Below are 18,936 nucleotides of genomic sequence, written 5' to 3'. Positions count from 1 at the left end.
GGTCTTGAATATTATAGGTACACAAGAAGATAGAGGAATAGATGGTAGGAGAAAGATGGATTATTTAATTTATTTCTCAATTAAAACTGACACTTTGGGTAGAGAAATCTGTTATCTCATCTGTTTTTTTTTAATGGTTCATTTGCAGCTGTGTTTATCGTTTTAATAAGTAAATATATTATCTCATTAGGGCAGCATATTTATAAACACAGCAGCATAAGTTACTCATATACAGCCATAGCATGTATGCCCCAAATGGAACCCCAAGCAGAAGATTTATTAAATCCAATGAAATTGAAGGGTAGACCTTCTTGGGTGGAGGCTATAGGCATCATGAGGTAGTCACAGCAAAAAGCAACATGTTGCTTTTTATGCAAGGACAAGCAATAGTTGCAAAGCTTTATTATTCATTCATTCATTCATTCATTCATTCATTCATTCATTTCCTGAAGTTCTCTTAATACAGCTATTCAGAAATGTGTGGTTGTAGGGTACTTGGGTGGCTCAGTTGGTTTATCATCTGACTTGTGATTTCAGCTTAGATTGTGATCTCAGGGTCATGAGATCCAGCCCTGCATGGGGCTCCAGGCTTCTCCCTGGGTATAGAGCCTGCTTAAGATTCTCCCTCTCCCTCTGTTCCTTCCCCAACTCATGCTTTCTCTCTCTCTAAAAAAAAAAAAAAAGAAAAGAAAGAAAGGAAGGAAGGAAGAGAGAAAGAAAAGAAAAGAAAAGAAAGAAAGGAAGGAAGGAAGGTGTGATTATTTCCTTTCAACGAATGTGTATGGTAAACTACCATCCAGATTGTTGATAGGTAATAAGTTTATTGCTGCCCACTGTAGACACTGATATAATGCCTAGTGCCATAAGGTTGAGAAGGGGAGATCTGAGCCAAACTCTGGTGCCATAATTAAAGTTTTAAAAGCTCTGGCCTTGGATTAGGAAGAGTTGCCTTTATTCTCAAGCAAACGTCTGCCCTGGTAAATTCTAACAGATTAGTGGATACAGATTGAATCAATTAATCGATCAATCATATATTTAATGAGCACCTACTATCTTCTTTAGATTCAAATCCCAGTTTGGTATCTGTAAGACTGGTAAAGAGTCCAGTAAGAAAAGTGTTGTTTCTAAGCAAAACAGGAATATAGCTTTCTCTCACTGTACCTCCCATAATCTTACATTTAAATGACTCAACAGTGTAAGTTCTCGTTTCCAATAAACAGTGATTGAGCACCTACCGTGTGGAATGCACCATGCTGGGCAATGTGGAAGACACAAAAATAAATTATACATGGTGCTATCATGTGACACATATGCTTTTATTCCTGTATATATTTTTGTGTTCATTAATTTACATCTATTTAGAAATAGCTTTTATTTATCTATTTGTAAAAAGCTGTCTTAAAGCATTAGAAGCAGTACATTATACAAAGTACAAATAGCAAAATAAAAACCCATAAACTCAAACAGTATGGCAGGAGAAGATATGTTATAGCTCTTCTGCCTGGACAAAAGGAAATTAAATGAAGTTTTTAACTATGTTCCTATATTTTTATAAGTTCTGAACTATTTAAAAATTTGACATTTGGTTTTTATGATAGAAGAATGAAACAGCCTGATACATAAGAGTTATCAGGTTTATTAAAAATGTAGATTCTTCATGTGACTCCACTAAAAATACTGATTTTAAAAATAGACAGTTCTATGGATATACTTAGCTAAGATCTACTGAAATTAACATTTTTGGAAGAATATGTTAAAGATTTTTTTTAATGAACTTTGGCCAGCTGAAACACCTCAGGGCTATAGAGAGCAAGACAGATGTAGTCTAGGAACCCCTGGCGTATATAGACAATCCTGAAAGACAGATGTTGAATTACTATCTAGGTATTTAAAGTGAGCAATAAAGAGGTGATTTGAGTTTCTATGGATGTACATTAGATAGATTTGATCTTCCCTAATATTTTAACTGAAGAGTAAGCATGAACTTTCTAAGTCCTCAGGGATTAGTCTGGGAGAAGGGACTCTAGACATAAGAAAGGGTTCATGTAACAGTTAAAGAGAACAAGAAACAAACAAAAAAGGCATGTGTGGTAGATTGTAGGGAGAGAGAAGGAAGGAGAGGGAAATGAGGATGGAGCAATAAATTGGTAGGTGATGGTGTGAGAAGCTAGTAATGCATACATAAAGTCCCTACTATAACTTCTTGCTAACGTTGAATGTTCAAATGTGTTAGTAAAAGTATCTTTAGTTTTATTAATCTATATTAGGTTAAGACATTGATTCTTTTAAAAAAATTAATGAGAAACAATTGACAATTATAATTGTATATATTTAAAGTATACAATGTGATGAGGCTCAGTTGGTGGGGCAGGCAACTCTTGATCTTGGGGTTGTGAGTTCAAGCTCCACATTGGGGATGGAGCCTACTTAAAAAAATTAAAAAGGAAAAGTCCTACAATGTGATGATTTGCAAAATGACATAAACATTGCAAAATGATTACCAAGATCAAGATAACTAACACGTTAATTACCTCACATAGTTAACTTTGTGTGTGTGTGTTTGTGGTAAGTAGTCACCATACTGTATGTTAGATCAACTTACTCTTTCTGTAACTGAAAATTTAAACTATTTGACCAATATTTCCCCCTTCCTTTTCCCCTACTTTTCAGCCCTTGGTAATCACCATTCTGTTCACTGTGAACAGAATGTGTTCTGTGATATCAACTTTTACATTTTTTTAGATTCCACATAAAGTGAATATTCATGTTAATTTTGATAAAGATTTTTTTTTCTCCTATCAAAACTGAGTTGGTTTAAAGAAGGAGCAACAGAGAAGTGTGAAGCTAAGGTGGAGTCATTGGAGCAAGCTTCTCTGCAGGCAGTTGTGCTCTGCATCTGGTTCAGCAGCAGCTGGGACTTGCTACACTGTTAGCAAGGCGCTGTGAAGAAACCATTTTTTTTCTGAACCAAGGAGCTGACTTGTTGGTCTAGTCTTAGAAAGACAAAGTGTTGTTACCAAACATACTTATTCAACTTCCCTGCCTCTTTGAGAAACAAAGTTTGCTTTATGCTAGTTTCACTGAATTATGACATGAAGAGAAATCCATAAACCTATGATATATGATCAAAATTCTTTCCAAATGCTGCTGTATTTTACAGTTGTTCTTCAAAGTTTTCTTTTAGGGTTCATAAGTGAATATCTCCTCAACTGAAGTATAACCTCGAAGACAACCAAGGACCTTATCTTCAAAAACAAATAACATATGCATAATGTTTTTCATTTCCTCACCCACACCATTTTGTTTGTATCTTCACAATAAATTCAGTGAGGTGGGTCTTGATAATGTCTTCATTTTCAATCTCAGGTAAGCAAAGCTCTGATGGGGAGCCTGGCCAACATTGTGTGCTACCTAGTGTCTCAGATCTTCTGCGACATAATTTTCCAAATCTGCACAATGCAATTTTATACCTTTTCTTTCCATATTTGGGCCAAGCAAAAGAACTGGCTCATGTTAAACATTTATTAAGTATTTTTATTGAATAATTTATGAATACTAGTACTGGAAGAGATTGGCAAATTTATTTGTAATGTAAACTTCTAAATTTAAATGTCATATATCTGAAAAAATGCAGACTATAAATGTACATTTCAATGAGATTCTATCCAGCTAAGCAGCACCCAAGCCAAGAAATAGAAGATTACCAAATGCAAAGTTATCTCTGATGTCTCTTTCCAGTAATCCCTCACACACACAGAGTGTCAAGCCTTCCAATAGAACAGACCAATTTTGCCTGTTTTTGAATTTTATATAACTGAAATCATACAGCATGCATGTATTTTGTGGCTCGTTTATTTCACTTGATGTTATATTTGTGAGATTCTTCTGTGTTGCTCTGTTTAGTTATGGTTCCTTCATTTTCATTGATGCACAGCATTCGAATGTATGCTTTTGCTTCCAGTTTGGGCAACTATGAGAACTGCTGTTCTGAACATACTTATTTTTGTTTCTTGGTGAATAAATGTATGCATTTCTGTTGTGTGTAAATGTTATCAGGGATTTTCTGGGGTTTGAGGTGTGCATGTGTTCAGTGTTAGTGAATACTTGCAAATAGTTTTCCAATATGTTTGTACAAATTTGTACTCATTAACAGTGTACAGAGGTAACCATTTTTCCACATATTTGCCAACTCTTTGTGCTTGAAGATTTTTTCCCTTTAAATTTTAGATGTGCTGATGGGTATATAATATTTTCCTGAGGTTGAGATTTTAATTCTCAGTTCCCAGATAACTAGTAACATTTATTCAGATTCTCTTTTCCCTGGAAAAGACTGTTAAGGAATAAATACATATAAACAGATATTTCAAACCTAATATATCCACAACAGAAATTGTTCTCTCCCTATCAATTTCATTTATACTCAATTTATTCTTTATTTTTTTATGTCATGTTCCATGGCATTCATAATCAGAAACTTTGGAGTTGCCCATAACCCCTCTCCTTTACTCCCTACCTCCTAATAAATTACTACATTCGAGATTTTATTTTAAAATATTTCTTAAATACAGGGGCTTCTTTTGAAGGGACAGCCATTGCTTCAGATTTGGTCCTCATGTTCTTTTGCTTTCTCTATTGTCTGATAGTTTGCTTCTCTCCAGAGTTAGCTTCTCAAAAACACATCTGGTTATGCTATTTTTTCTGCTTAAAACTCTTTGTGAGCTCCTAGGTTCTGTAGAATTACATCTGTTCTCTACTTTCTGCTCCTTGCATCTCCAGGCTCATCTGCTTCCACTGTTCCCATGCCCATATGTTCCAGTAACAGGGGGATTATGTGCTATCCCAGGAGAAACTGTCTAAGACACAGTACAAAAGTGTCTGTCTAGCAGGAAGTGGGAATTGCCATCTGGTGCACTGGAAGGAGCTTTGGGCCATGGAGTCTGATGATCCTGGGTTAAGATTCTATTTCTGTTACTTAACAGCTGTTTGACATTTGGCCCATTACACAGCCTTTTATGAGCTTAAATTCACTCACCTGTCAAAAAGAAATGGTAATTCTTACTTTGTGGCTATTATATGGGTTATACATAATGCTCAGGAAACTGGCACATAATCAACAAGTGGAATGGATTATGGAAGACAGGAAATTAAGGAAGGGAAGGTGAGGATTATGGAGGAAAAGAGCACTTGAGAATCTCATGCCCACTCTTGACTTTGGCAGGAAAGATTGGGGTTGATGATATGTTGATCCAGGAGGGGAATATTATAACAGGTGTTAACCTCAAACCAGATGCTATGTAAACTTGTCTGAACTAGTTAATTGAGGTATGAAGAATGTTTTTCATAGAGGAGTGGGATTAAGATCTGAAGGCTAGAGGTGATGAAGAAACAATGTTTTGTAAGTGCAGGGCACAATACCAAAACCCAAAAACATGGTAATTTTCAAGAATATAAAATTGACTAATTTTGGAAATCTTTCTACTGAATCAGATAATAGCCAGCCTACTATGGCCAGAGGGTCAGGGAGATAAACATGGCTACTGGGCCCTAGTCCTCTAAATCAGTGAACTAATGCCAGTGAAGAGACCTAAACAAAAGGAACTTAAAAACTACATACAGGCTTAAACATGGTAGCTGCAATAGACCTACCCACTAGTCAAAGGACTGTCGACACCTCCCACAAATATTCCCATTTATTGTCTCAGGTCAAGTGCAGTAGACATATTATCTGCTTCCTAGGGTTTCTGGGTAAATCTCTTCTCAATCAACTTTCCCTGGACAATTATATCAATACTTGCTGTGTCCTACAAACCCTATGCAGGTACTCCAAGATAACTATTTAACTTATTTACATCCTTACTTTTTTGGATGCTTCCTGGGCACTACAATGGGATCATTATGTTGTATGCTTATGTTTACTCTGAAGCTTTGTGACTAGCAGACATAAGAGTATTAAAAATAAAAAATAAGATGGCTTCTGGGCATGCTATAATACTATTTTTCCAAGCCTTGGGCTATCAAGTCCTGAGTCTGTGAATTCAACTTAGTTTTTAATTCTGCAACACACACAATTGAATTTTGAGTGTGATTTTCAGTGAAATAAGAGATTATTTCAGGGATATATAGATGTCTTGTTCTTTGTCTATCAATTGGGCTATGAGTTTATAGCCTTGAGCTTGTCACTCTCTTTATGTATGCTCTCTAGTACAGTAAGAAAATATTCTAGCCTACATACATCAAAAGCAGATGCTTGGTTCCATAAGTGTCTTTAGACACTTGATAACAATCAACCACAACTGACAATTTAATTAATCATGATGCATGGCATTCTAAGAATTACTGATTTCTCTTTTCCCATTGGTGAGGAGCTCCACACATTTTTCAAGGTCAAGAATACAGCCAGACCAATCCATCAATCTCATTTATGAGGTTTTTGTTCCCTGGGATTATGTTTGATACCAACATAGTATCTGACTCAGGATCCAGTTAGAAACAGATAAATCATACTAAATATGGCAAGAGAAAGAATTTAGTGTAATGAATTGGACAGAGAAGTATTAGAGGATGGAAAGATAAAAATAGAACACTAACAGAATTGTGCCCCTAAGGACTGAGGTATAAAAATTAGTGGGATTTCCAGAATCTGAAAACTTGGAGAAGTTGCCCTGGAGAAATGAGACTCAGATCCTTGGGCATGGGGTATTATGCAGCTGTAGCTAATAGCACAGGAACATAGAAAAGGGACTTTGCAGAGCTAGGGTCCAAACTCTGAAGAGGAAGTACTGCATGGCTACTCTTGACACCTTAGGAGATCAGAAGTTGGACACTACGGAGTTTGGGTCCAGACCTTTGGGAATGGGCAATCTCCCAGTAAGTGCTAGTGCTTATGAAGGAACACAGTGATGTTGTTTCCTGGAGGACTAAAATTACTAGAGACCAAGGCTAATAGCTCCTGATGGTGATGGAGCTGATTCCTCATTGCTAGAATGAAGCTGTAGTGAAGCTGATGGGAAGAGCAGCTTCATGCCTTCCAGGTTCAAACTAGCACCCATATCAGTGGAACTCAACAAGAAACCATCTGAAAAAATTAGAAATAGAGTTTTCAGAATTCCAATCATAGTATTATAAAGCAGAATATGGATGGATTGATTTAGAGATGAGTGATATAACTTAATGTGGCTTTTAAACAATATATGTATATAAAATTGAAAAGGAGTTGGTCAGCTCAAACACAGGGAAAGGTATAAGGTTGTGATATGAGGAAGAGAGAGCATGACCATAAAATGTTAATATATTCATATGTAAGAGGAAGGCAAAAGTTATATGTCAGAAAAAGTTCAATATTCTATGAATCTAGTTAAGGAAAATCTCGTGTGTGTGTGTGTGTGTGTGTGTGTGTGTGTGTGTGTGTGTCTAGGTTCTTACCTCCCCCAATAATTAGGACTTGAATATAGATAATTCAATTTATATTTATCTTAACTTATTTACATCCTTACTTTTTTGAAAATTACTTGTATTGAGTTAACTGTAAGGTAGCATAATATAGAAAATCATCATAGGTCATGATATCAAATGCAACATAAACATATGAGGTAAGGAAAGTTTATATAAGAAGTCTTTATGATAGCTTTTCCTTTTTCTTTTTTTTATTTATTTTTGCTTTTCCTTTTTCTAGGAGGATTCATCATCTATAATAAAAAATGTATCAGAACTCTAATATAATAAGCCATCCGATTTGTCTTTGCAAGAATAAGATAGAACTATTCGAAATTTCTAACTTAGGTTTTGCTTTTAAAGTATACAACCATCAAAAATATCATGGTAATGGCAAAATCTTTTTGCATAAACAGTGATTCCATTCTCCCTGTACAGAAAGTGAAAGGAAACAGAAAAGTCTTGCTTGAGTTCAGTATTGTCTGTCACTCATAGATCTGGAATCAAGTAAAAAGTGGAAGAAGACCGTTATAGACATGATGTAAGGAGGACGAATGGAAGCAAAGAATGAGGAAAGGTAGTTTTGAGAGCCAACTGAAAATTGACAGTATCGATTCTGAGTTTTCCTCAAGCTGTTGTGTTGATAAATAATTGTATATTATTACTATGTAACCCTGAGTAATCAGGAGAGAGGACCACTGAAGTTGTCTGGATGTAGGAGGAAAGTGTTTTGCAAATGATCCTTGGTAGACTGAAATTTTTCTGCTGGAATATTTAAAGGCTCTGCATATTTTTAAAAATTTAGCCCCTGAAGATAATTCTGTGAATGATGATCAAGTTCAGGGCATTCTGGTAAGACAAAGCAAAGAGAGGAAAACAACCTCTCTCTAAGAGCTTTAAAACTGCAAATAGGGCTCCGTGGGTTAAGCATCTGCTTTCAGCTCAGGTGATGATCCCAGGATCCTGGGCTCCCATCAGGCTCCTTGCTCAGTGGGGAGTCTGCTTCTCCCTCTGCCCTTCCCCCTGCTTGTGATCTCTCTTTCTCTCACCTCTCTCTCCCATAAAAAAGTCTTAAAAAAATAAACCTGCAAATAGTTCTTTGAGATTAAATAGCATACTCTTAATCCCAGAGATAAAAAAAAACAAACAACAAAGTTGTCAAAACAATGAGAGGCTGTTCTGAAATTCTAGATGGAGAGATGGGAAATGAGTCCCAATTTGTGTTTATTATTCTTGGAAAGTTAAAAAAAAAATTGGCAGATTCTAAAAAAAGCAAATGAGCAAAATATGAAAGTATACATATTTTCGTCTTGATTTTGGTGAATACTTCTCAGATTTGCCCTAAATGCCATTTTCTGGGTGGCAAGTTTTTTTTTTTCTCTCTTAAATTAGCAGTTGGTGCTTTTCTGCCCATTCGGAATTCCTTGAGAAAAAAATGAATGCGAAATCACATGAAGGGACTAGAATCAAAGTCAGCTGCTGATGGTGTGATCTGGGGCTTGGCTTCTTTACACGAATTTGGATTTAGAGTCCAGAGTGGGTGCCTATTTTATGAGCTCTCCACATTGATCAGTAGTGCTCTACTGCCAGAATATAACTTCCAACTACTGATTTGCAAGTCAATTGAGTGAATACCTTCCATCAAGCCAAAAACATCAAAGCTCTGGCAACCTCCTTGTCTATGAATACACGTTCTTTGGGCACTGACATTCTGTGACCTCCCATGTGGAGCTCAGGTGCACTGAATGTCAGCAGTGGGCAAGATGCTAGCTCTGCAGATTTAAGATGAAGGAGGCACAACCTCTGCCCTTAAGATATTCACAGTCTTCTGAGGGGAGACAGAAGACTACATATACATATAACAAAGAAAAAGCTAAAATAAAGGTATCTTCAGATTATGTTGGGAGCAGAGTGGAAGACTGAGGATAGGATGGGATGGAGTAAGGCAAGCCAGAGAATATTCTTGAAGATATGTGGTCTAAGTCTTGAAATATGAGGAGTAATAATATTAACATCAAGAGCCAGTATGGGTAAGTACTTATTGTGTGCCAGACATGGGCTAAGTGGTTTGTGGGTGGTACCTCATTCAATCCTCAACATCACTATGAGATAGATGTTATGATTATTATCATCCCCATTTTATGGATAAGAAAATGGAAACTCAGGGAGGTAAGTGGTGAAAAGGACATTTAGACTTTTTCGTGAAGGGCCAGATGATATAATTTTTGGCTCAGTGGGTCATATGGCTGTTTGTGACAATTACTCAATCCTGCCATTTTAGCATGAAACCATTTATAGGATAACATGTAAATGAATGAGTGTGGCTGTGATGAAATAAAACTTTATTCATAAAAGCAGAACAGATTTGGTGGGCCTGCAAGTGAAAAATGCCCAACCTGTGAAGTATGTGGGTCTGGAATCCAGATGGAGAGGTACGAATTTACAGGAGCTAATGAGATCTTTAACTCTAACCGTATTTCCTTGTTGGAGATGTTGGGAGGGGATTTTATTACCAGTGGGACTGCCGAATTGGATGCCATAAATATTTCCTGTGCATGTTCTAAGGGCTCAGCAGTGTGTTAGGTTAATGGATCTTATTATTATTTTGCATTATGATAATGATGACACATGAGCAAGTAAACTTTGGGAATGTCTTCAATATTAAAGCTATGATGGGAGTTTGCTGTACGAATTCAGAGAGAAAATAATCATTTACACAATAAGATGTGAGACATTTCCAGGATTTTAAATTAAATATGCATTTATAAATACATGTAATTTTTGTTTATTATTATGCATATAAATATTTTTAAGCTACACATTCATTGTCCTAGGTTTGGTTTACCCCATATAAAGAATATAATTTCTGGTTTCTCTAATTAGGGATTATTAGAAAGCTGTTGGCTGGAATCTGAAACTATTGTCACTTAGCAAGAACAGTAATCATTGAGAGTTATGTTGCCTCTACTTGTTTCCAGATTTGCTTTCATGTCTCCAGGCCTGGTTGGTGAGAGTCATAAAGGTAAATTAAACATACCTGATCCCTGTAGTCCTGGGGCTTATAGCCTAGTGATAAAGTTAGAATTAGCCAATTACCCATGGCATTGGATGCATATTTTTAACTGTTATTTATATCCCAAAGGGGAATAGTTTTATGAGGGCTTGTAAAGTGGGAATTTCTCCCAGTGAAAGGCTAGGGAGTCAGAAAGGCTCACATCAATCCAAAAAACAGGAGCACTTTCATTGAGGTTAACTCAGTAAACTGTGCCTTGAACAGATGCTCTTTCTTGGAGATCTCATCCTTCTCTTGCAGCCGAAGATGCAAACCATGCACAGGAAGAAGGCACATTATCAGGAGCTCATCTGCAACCAACTCCAATGCCAACTGCCTAACCTTCTCTTCTTGTGTTAGAATTGACAGGAATTTATTGTATCTTTGGGACAGAGAATATATCAGCCCATATATTAGTTTTTGGAAATAGGCAGTATTTTCTGCTTTGCTCAGCCTACACTGACTAATGGGAACCTTAATAGCTTCAGAACATTTCCTCAAAGTGAAAACCTAGGGAAATTCATATTACATGAGTTGAATATGAGAACTCTCCTGCTATTAAGGGTACTTGATATTTTTCATAATGGTCTTTTCATTTCCCTCAGAGTGAGCTACAGAAAATGAGGCCTATTTTAGTATAAATCCTCTCTGTATGACAACATTCTAAAATAAAAATTATGGAAAAAATAATGTTTTCTCTGTTTTGAAATTTGCTCTATAAATATATTTGTATTGTAGACCTGTACACCATTAATCAGAATAGACAGTTTTCCTAAAAGTGCCTTTCTTTTCTTATATTTACTATTCTTCCATGTTACAGGCTGAGTTGCGCCCCCCCCCCCCCCAAATTCAACTGTAGAAGTCCTAATCCCTGGTACCTCAGAATATGACTGTATTATATGGAGATAAGTTTCTTAAAAAGATAATTAATTTAATGAGGTCATCGTGGTGGGCCTTAATCCAGTATGACCGGTGCCATTCTAAGAACAGGAAATTTGGACAGGGACAGGTGCAGAGAAAAGGTGGCCATCTACAAGTCAAGGAAAGAAGCCTCAGAAGGAAAACTCTGCTGCCCTCCGACTTCTAGCCTCCAGAATTGTGAGAACAATAATTGCTATTAGGTCTCTCAATCAGTGGTACTTTGTTATGACAGTCCTATCAAACTAGTGCATTCCATAAAAAACCAACAGTTTAAAGCCAACCCCAAATTACAAGGAAAGCGAATTTAGGAGCTCACTGACTAGTTTGTAATTTTGTACTAGTGGTACCTAGTATGTTTCTTGGAAACAAACACAGGAACATTTCTCAGGACTTGATTGTTTTTGCTTTGCTCTCCGTGTGTGACACATCATGTGGTAACCCTCCATAACCCTCCATCTACTCTGGATTTAATCTAAAATAGGACATTTACTACATCCACTATTTAGCATTATGTTATTAGAGATGTCAGTGTAAAGGACTGCATTTCAGGAAAGAAGCATGCTGGCCACAAAACAAAACTAATGCTATGCATATAAAATGAAGAACCACATGCATAACAATGGATAGAACTGCTCTGAGGAGAAACCATAGGCATCTCCAATTCAAAATGCAAATCTAAACTCATGCTAATTATTCAACATCTTCCTGAGAGTCATGGCTATTTCCAGAATAGGGGAGTCTAGGTCCCTAGAGGATTTGCCTCAGCATTCCCTCAAATACCAAGTTACCTTACATTAAAAATAGAACCCAGTTTATGAAAATGAGACCACCCTCACTAAGCGGGAATGTGACTGATAACTCTTGTGTAAAGTGGCACACACAGTGTGAACTGAGGGGATCATAGTGCCCTACCCCCAGGGGAAGTTCCTTAAGTCTGTAAGCACAATTTTGCCCACAGATCCTTCTGGTGTGAGAAGGCTAAGGCATAACCTGGAAAGGTTCTTCCAGTCACTTCCATTGGAAGCTTTTATTTTATTATTTTTTTTAAGATTTTATTTATTTATTCATGAGAAACACAGAGGAGAGAGAGAGAGAGGCAGAGACACAGGCAGAAGGAGAAACAGGTTCCATGCAGGGAGCCCGATGTGGGACTCGATCTCGGGTCTCCAGGATCACGCCCTGGGCTGAAGGCGGCGCTAAACCGCTGAGCCACCCAGGCTGCCCCATTGGAAGCTTTTAGAGCTGCTGTTCTATCTGCAGTGGCTCGGGACAGCTGCAAAATTAGGGAGCATGGCAAATACAACCCAGGATGGTCCTGGGCTCCAAGGAGACCCTAATACTAACAAGAGTGTGTTTGAGACTTTTAGTGCTGAATTTCCTTTGGCTGTCGCTCCCTGAAGATGGCAGACGATTCTACCCATTAAATGTGTAGGCTTTGGATGAGACCATTGTCCCCCTGTAAAGATCAGGACTGAGGGATGTGCCTTTAGTCTCATCTACCATTGCTTCCAAGAGTTAAATTTGAGGTTAAAAACCTGTGCATCTGAGACTTCATCTTCTTATTTGTATTAATATGAAAGAAGTACCAAAAGACTTTCCTCTTGAGTTTCCAAGAAAAGTCCAGCTTAATTTAATACCAGGATTTTAAAAAACACATCTTGTCTTTTGTGCTTTATTGACAATCTCTCCAATCCAATTCAATACTATATTTATTTAAGGCCACCAAGTGCTGACCTTATAGGGCATGCAGAAGGTAAAGACTCAGTGGTTCAAGACCCTCTGATTTTGTCCTGGTTTCCTTTATATGTGAGTCCAAGGCAAGGTTGGCTTCTAGGGTGTGTAACCAGTGTAGCTGCAAAGGTCGCCACACTCAGAGAAGAGCTCCCACTCTCAGGTTTGATGCTATGCAATTACTGTCATGAAATTCTTATGTCATGAAATTTTATATATGATTCTGTTTTTAAGTGAAATCTGATGGGACAATGGAACATGCAGTGGGGGCTGGGAGTCTTGTTCACGTGCTGTGCTTTCTGCCTCTCCTGGAATGGCTCTCAGCCTGCTCCCTAGCCCCTCTGTGGTGGCTGCTGATACCTTCCCTCCCCAGCAGGGACCTGGGCACAGGCACAGCGTCTGCACTCGACCCGCAAACATCCCCATGTCCAATGTCCAGCATATAAAAAACACTACAACAAGTCAAGAAAAAGTCAGTGGAAGAAAGAAAAAAATATTTTCTCCTTGATTTTTAACAAGGAAGCCCACATTTTAATTTTTCATAGGGCCCTGAAAATTATATAGCTAGCTGGTCCTGACCCAAAGCCATTCCACCCAGTGATAAATAAATCATCTGTCCCCCTTGATATTTTCAGCAAACTAAAGTCTCTTTCAGTTGCATCACCTCTGATGTCAAGGGCTTTGTGTCTGCTGCCTTGTCAGCTCCTTCTGTCTGCCCTGCCCCAGTTCAGAGAGAGATCACTTGCTTTGTGCTGCAGTCTAATTTGATATAGAATCATAGTTGAGTGTTTAGCCCCCAAGGAATTTATAGTGCATGTGGGAAGAAGAGACACAAATTTATGTCCAGAAATTAAAAGAAAATAGGTTAAGGAAGTTTTAATTAATATAATGGGGAAAAGAATGACAACTCTCGGAATAAAAGCAACTGAGTTGGAGCCAGGCTTACAAGAAGGAAAATACACACTGGGTCATTTGGTGTCTCTAATATTCAGTATCCTAAACTGAAAACAATGAGAACAAAGATAAGACTGTATTATTGGGTTTAATGAAGATGAAATGATTACATGCATATGAAATTATTATGTGATTCTTAGCATCCTACAATTATAAAAAATAAAAATCAATATGTGCTGACTGCTTGTAAACACATGTGGTGTAAGAATAATATATTCAGTAGAAGAAGGCAGTGGAGTCACCAGTGAATTTGGAATTTGGGTAGATAGTACCCAGAGATTCACTTTTTCTCTCTGAAGGTTAGGTGTCAACGATTATTCTGTTTTCTTAATGTTTTTCTCCATTAAAGCCTTTCCTTTAAGTTTTCCAAACAATAGATACTCCCTCAAAGGAGTATTAACTGTGTACTTTATGTACTCTGAATGCCCAGGAAAAAGCAGGTATCGGTGACCCTATCGCAATAGTCATTAAGTTCAGTTATGGAAAACTGCACCTTAGGGTACTTGCAGACACTGGTAAAGAAACTTGGGAGTTTGGGATCCCTGGGTGGCGCAGCGGTTTAGCGCCTGCCTTTGGCCCAGGGCGCGATCCTGGAGACCCCGGATCGAATCCCACGTCGGGCTCCCGGTGCATGGAGCCTGCTTCTCCCTCTGTCTATGTCTCTGCCTCTCTCTCTCTCTCTCCATCTGTGTGACTATCATAAATAAATAAATAAATAATTAAAAAAAAAAAAAAAGAAACTTGGGAGTTTGATGAAATAGGAAAGGGCTATAGATTCCTTCTATCCAAGCTGCTCAAGACTGAAAGCATGCTTAATGGATTTACCAGCAAATTCACTGGGTCCTTCCAGTAGGCAGGATTTGTACAGTGTATTACTATCCTTCCATATGATAAGGACAGACCCCTCCTCCATCCAACTGCAGTCCTTCATGCTGAGCATCCGTAAGCCTAACAAAAGTAGAGCTGGGACTGGGACCTAGGCCTCCTGGTTTACAATTAGTCAATAAATCTGACAAATTTTACTGATCACCAATTGCTAACTCTGAGGATACACTGGAGACTTTGGCAGGATTTGTCCCTCTATTGTGAAGCTCTCACTCTGGGAGGAGATTCACATTAATCAAATAGTTACACATTTAAATTAAATTCAACCCTCAGAAGAATATTGCATCATGAGATCACAAAACAGAAAACGTTAACCTTTTCTGGGAGGTTGGGATCAATGAAGCTGAGGGGTGATATGTGAGCCAGGATCTAGAGGAGGAATGCCAGTTAGCTAGGAGATGACTGGGGAAGAGAGAGAGAAGTGTCTCAGATAGAAGTTCCCTTGGTAGGACGAAGTGTGGCAGGTGTGAGACATAAAGCAGAGGTGTGTGGTTGGTGTGCTTGAAGCAAAGACAGAACATGGAGTGTGGTGTGAGAAAAGACTGGACAGATAGGCCCTGGCTGAATTACATGTGACTCATGTTAATATTCATTTAGGAATAGTGAGAAACTGTTAAGTATTTATTTTAAGTGGGGGAAATGGAAATATGTCCTTTTTTTTAAAAAGAGCTCTATTATTTTAATATAGATCTGGACATGATGAACATGGAATTTCTTTGAGACATCCTATGGCAATACCAGCGGGACACCTGGTTTAGGGAGACCATAGCTCAGAGGGAAGGCATGTGAACCATCTGTGTATGGATGGCAGTTGAAGCCCTGGCTGTGGTGAGTTCCCTTAGGGACTCATGCAAATAAAGCTAACAATTTAGTGACTGAGGTTAGAGGAAAATGGATCTAAAAAGGAATTTGATGGAAAGTCAAAAGAAAGTTAGTACACTGGTGGTCATGGAAACCAAGGGGCAGAATGTTCTAAAAAGTAGAGTGTGTCATGGTGGAATATACTTTTGACGGGTCAAGTTAGAGGATGTCTAAAATATATCCCCTGGTTTAGTGACTTAAGATCACTAATGACTTTGGTGATAGCACTGGGATGGAGTGATGGAGTAGTAGCATGGACACTCAGAGAAGTGATAAAGAGGTGAGGAAGGGAGAAAACTCTTCAGAAAAGTAAGACTGAAATGATGCAGTGAGACAGGGGGATAGCTGGATGAATTTACCATTACATCAAGCATTCCTGCTTGTGAGTCTGAGAGTCTGGATTTCTACTTCACAAAAACACACGTGGTTAGACTCCAGGTTGTTGCAGAGACAGCTCTGGGGTTCAGAGTATCATGTCTGGTTCCAAAATGCCAATGAAATCCCACATAAGCAACCCATCTCATGAAATAAACCTCCAATATCCTATGTACCACACTCAGGCTGCTACTGGAAGGGTCTCAAAAATGAAAAGATAACATTCCACAAACCATATGATGTCTTTATTTTGATAAAAGTATAGCTCTGGAAAATATCTTAATATGAACAAGTAATGTTTCTGTTAATATGGCTGTATTTGAAAGTAATAGATTCACTCTCTTATATGGCAAGTGATGAGAACAGTTCTGTTTTCTTAACAGCCTGTTTCATTAACCAAAGCTGTTTATTTCTTAGCATTAACTCACTGATCTTGACACTTGGATAAGCAGGGACTATCTAACACATATATTTATTTATGATTCCTCCAAACCTGTCTTCTCTAAGGCTCCTTTAATTTTTATTGAATGAGCTTTATGTTGGTGAAATGTTGCACTTACTTGTCATTTTCTGGGAGCTGTAATTTAGCATCTAATGAATGTAGTTCACGGGTTGCTGAAAAATGCAAAAGATCAGCAGCTGATGCAGGGGGTTCAAATGGGACTCCCGGATCAGGCTGAGAAAACACTTTTCAATGTGTCCTGGACAGGAAAGTAAAAGTGGGCAGTTTTCAAAGGAAAATATTGATGGATGTTGAATATACTAAAGACGGACACTTGTTATGGTAAATTTAATAAATAATCATTAAGTATATTAAAAGCCCTTATTTATCAACTGCTGCACAATTATGATGTCATATGTCATGCTATGGGTTTTGCAAGCTTATTTCATTTAATCACTGCAACAATACTATAAATTGGGCAAATTGCTTAACTTCGCTGACTTTCAGTTTATAAATCTGCAACACAGAGATTATGATGTTGATTAAACTTATAAAGCCAGCTTAAAGTGGGAAAAATAAATTTGAAAACTAGCTCCAGACTTCTACTTCTGGTTAGGATAAAGTAACCAAAACTTACTCTCTGACCTGAAGTAACCAGGATCCAGGCAACATGGCTGATATAATAGTTTTCAAGAGATTGATAGGGTGAACAACCATTCCAATTTAAAAAGATTATCAATGAAAAAAAAAATAAATAAATAAAAAGATTATCAATGGAAAAAGGATAGTCTTTCAAAAAGTGCAAAAACACCAATGATAATCCATTCCTTCCACCACTTAGAAAAATAAACTAAATATTTACATAAACAAACATAAGCAACATTTTTACATAAATTTACATAAATGTAAATGTAAAATTTTAAACTATAAAACATTTTTAAAAAATGAACAAAAGAGGAACGCCTGGGTGGCTCAGCGGTTGAGCGTCTGCCTTTGCCTCAGGGTGTGATCACGGAGTCCTGGGATTGAGTTCCACATCGGGCTTCCTGCACGGAGCCTGCTTCTCCCTCTGCCTCCTTCTCTGTATCTCTCATGAATAAATAAATAAAATCTTAAAAAAAAGTGAACAAAAGAAAAGGTTACTTTGGCATAGTGAAAGAGTTTTAGGTCCAGCACCAAAATCATTACTCATAAAGAATTGCTAAATTATACTTCACAAAAACTAAAAGAATTATCTTTTTAAAATTTAAATCTGCTTTTTAAAAAATATTCATAAGAGAATGAAAAGACAAGCAGTAGGCTGGAAGAAATTATTTGCAAAACACATGTCTGATAAAGAATTTGTATCCAGAACATATAAGGATAGCTCAAAACTCAGTAATAAGAAAACAAACAATCCGAGATTGGATCCTCAAAGATGCCAAATAAGTCCACAAAGATGATCATCATGATTACTCAATGAGATATCGTTATATATCTATTAGAATGACTAAAATTACAAAGTCTGATCATATCAATTATTGGTGAGCCTATAGAGGAAGCAGAACTCTCAGACACTGCTGTTGGGAATGTGAAATGGTATAACCACTTAGGCCCACAGTCTGGCTATTTTTTAAATAGTTAAGTATACTCCTACCACACAATCCAGCCATTCTGTTCCTAGGTATATTTCCAAGAACAAAGAGAACATATGTTTATATGAAGATTTGTAGAAGAAGTTTATAGTAGCTTTGTTTATAACAGCATGAAATAGGAAACAACTTGAGTGTCTTTCCATAGGTGAGTTTATAAATAATCTGTGGTATATCCATAAGATGGAATGCTATTCATCAATAAAAATGACTTAACTATTAATACATGAAACAACATGAACAAATCTCAACATAATTGTGGGGAGAAAATACAAAAAATATATTATCTCTCATGGTGTGGAGTTTTAGCCAGCTCCTGGCTAAAGACTAGAAGAGTAAAGAGAAATGTGTAGTTAGACCAGAGAGTTACTTGTAAATGTGAGAACTAAAACATAATTTTTATTGCAATTTCCTTATAAAAGGAAAATATTAGAAGTAACAAAAATACTCAGCAATTGGAACTGCAAAACCCTACAACGAAGCCACTGGAGAGCCTGTTGTAGCTCTTTGTGTACTTGTATATAATGACCTCTAAGATGATGAGTAAATGACAGAAGCAAGGCTCAGAATGCAACTTGTTGGATAAGAAAATCAACAGCATACATACACGTATTATCTGGAAAGATAACTAATGAAAATGTGCTTATAACTGA

The sequence above is a fragment of the Vulpes vulpes genome, chromosome 15, assembly GCF_048418805.1.
Source record: "Vulpes vulpes isolate BD-2025 chromosome 15, VulVul3, whole genome shotgun sequence".
In the NCBI taxonomy this organism is placed as follows: Eukaryota; Metazoa; Chordata; class Mammalia; order Carnivora; family Canidae; genus Vulpes; species Vulpes vulpes.
This window is presented reverse-complemented; position numbering follows the sequence as displayed.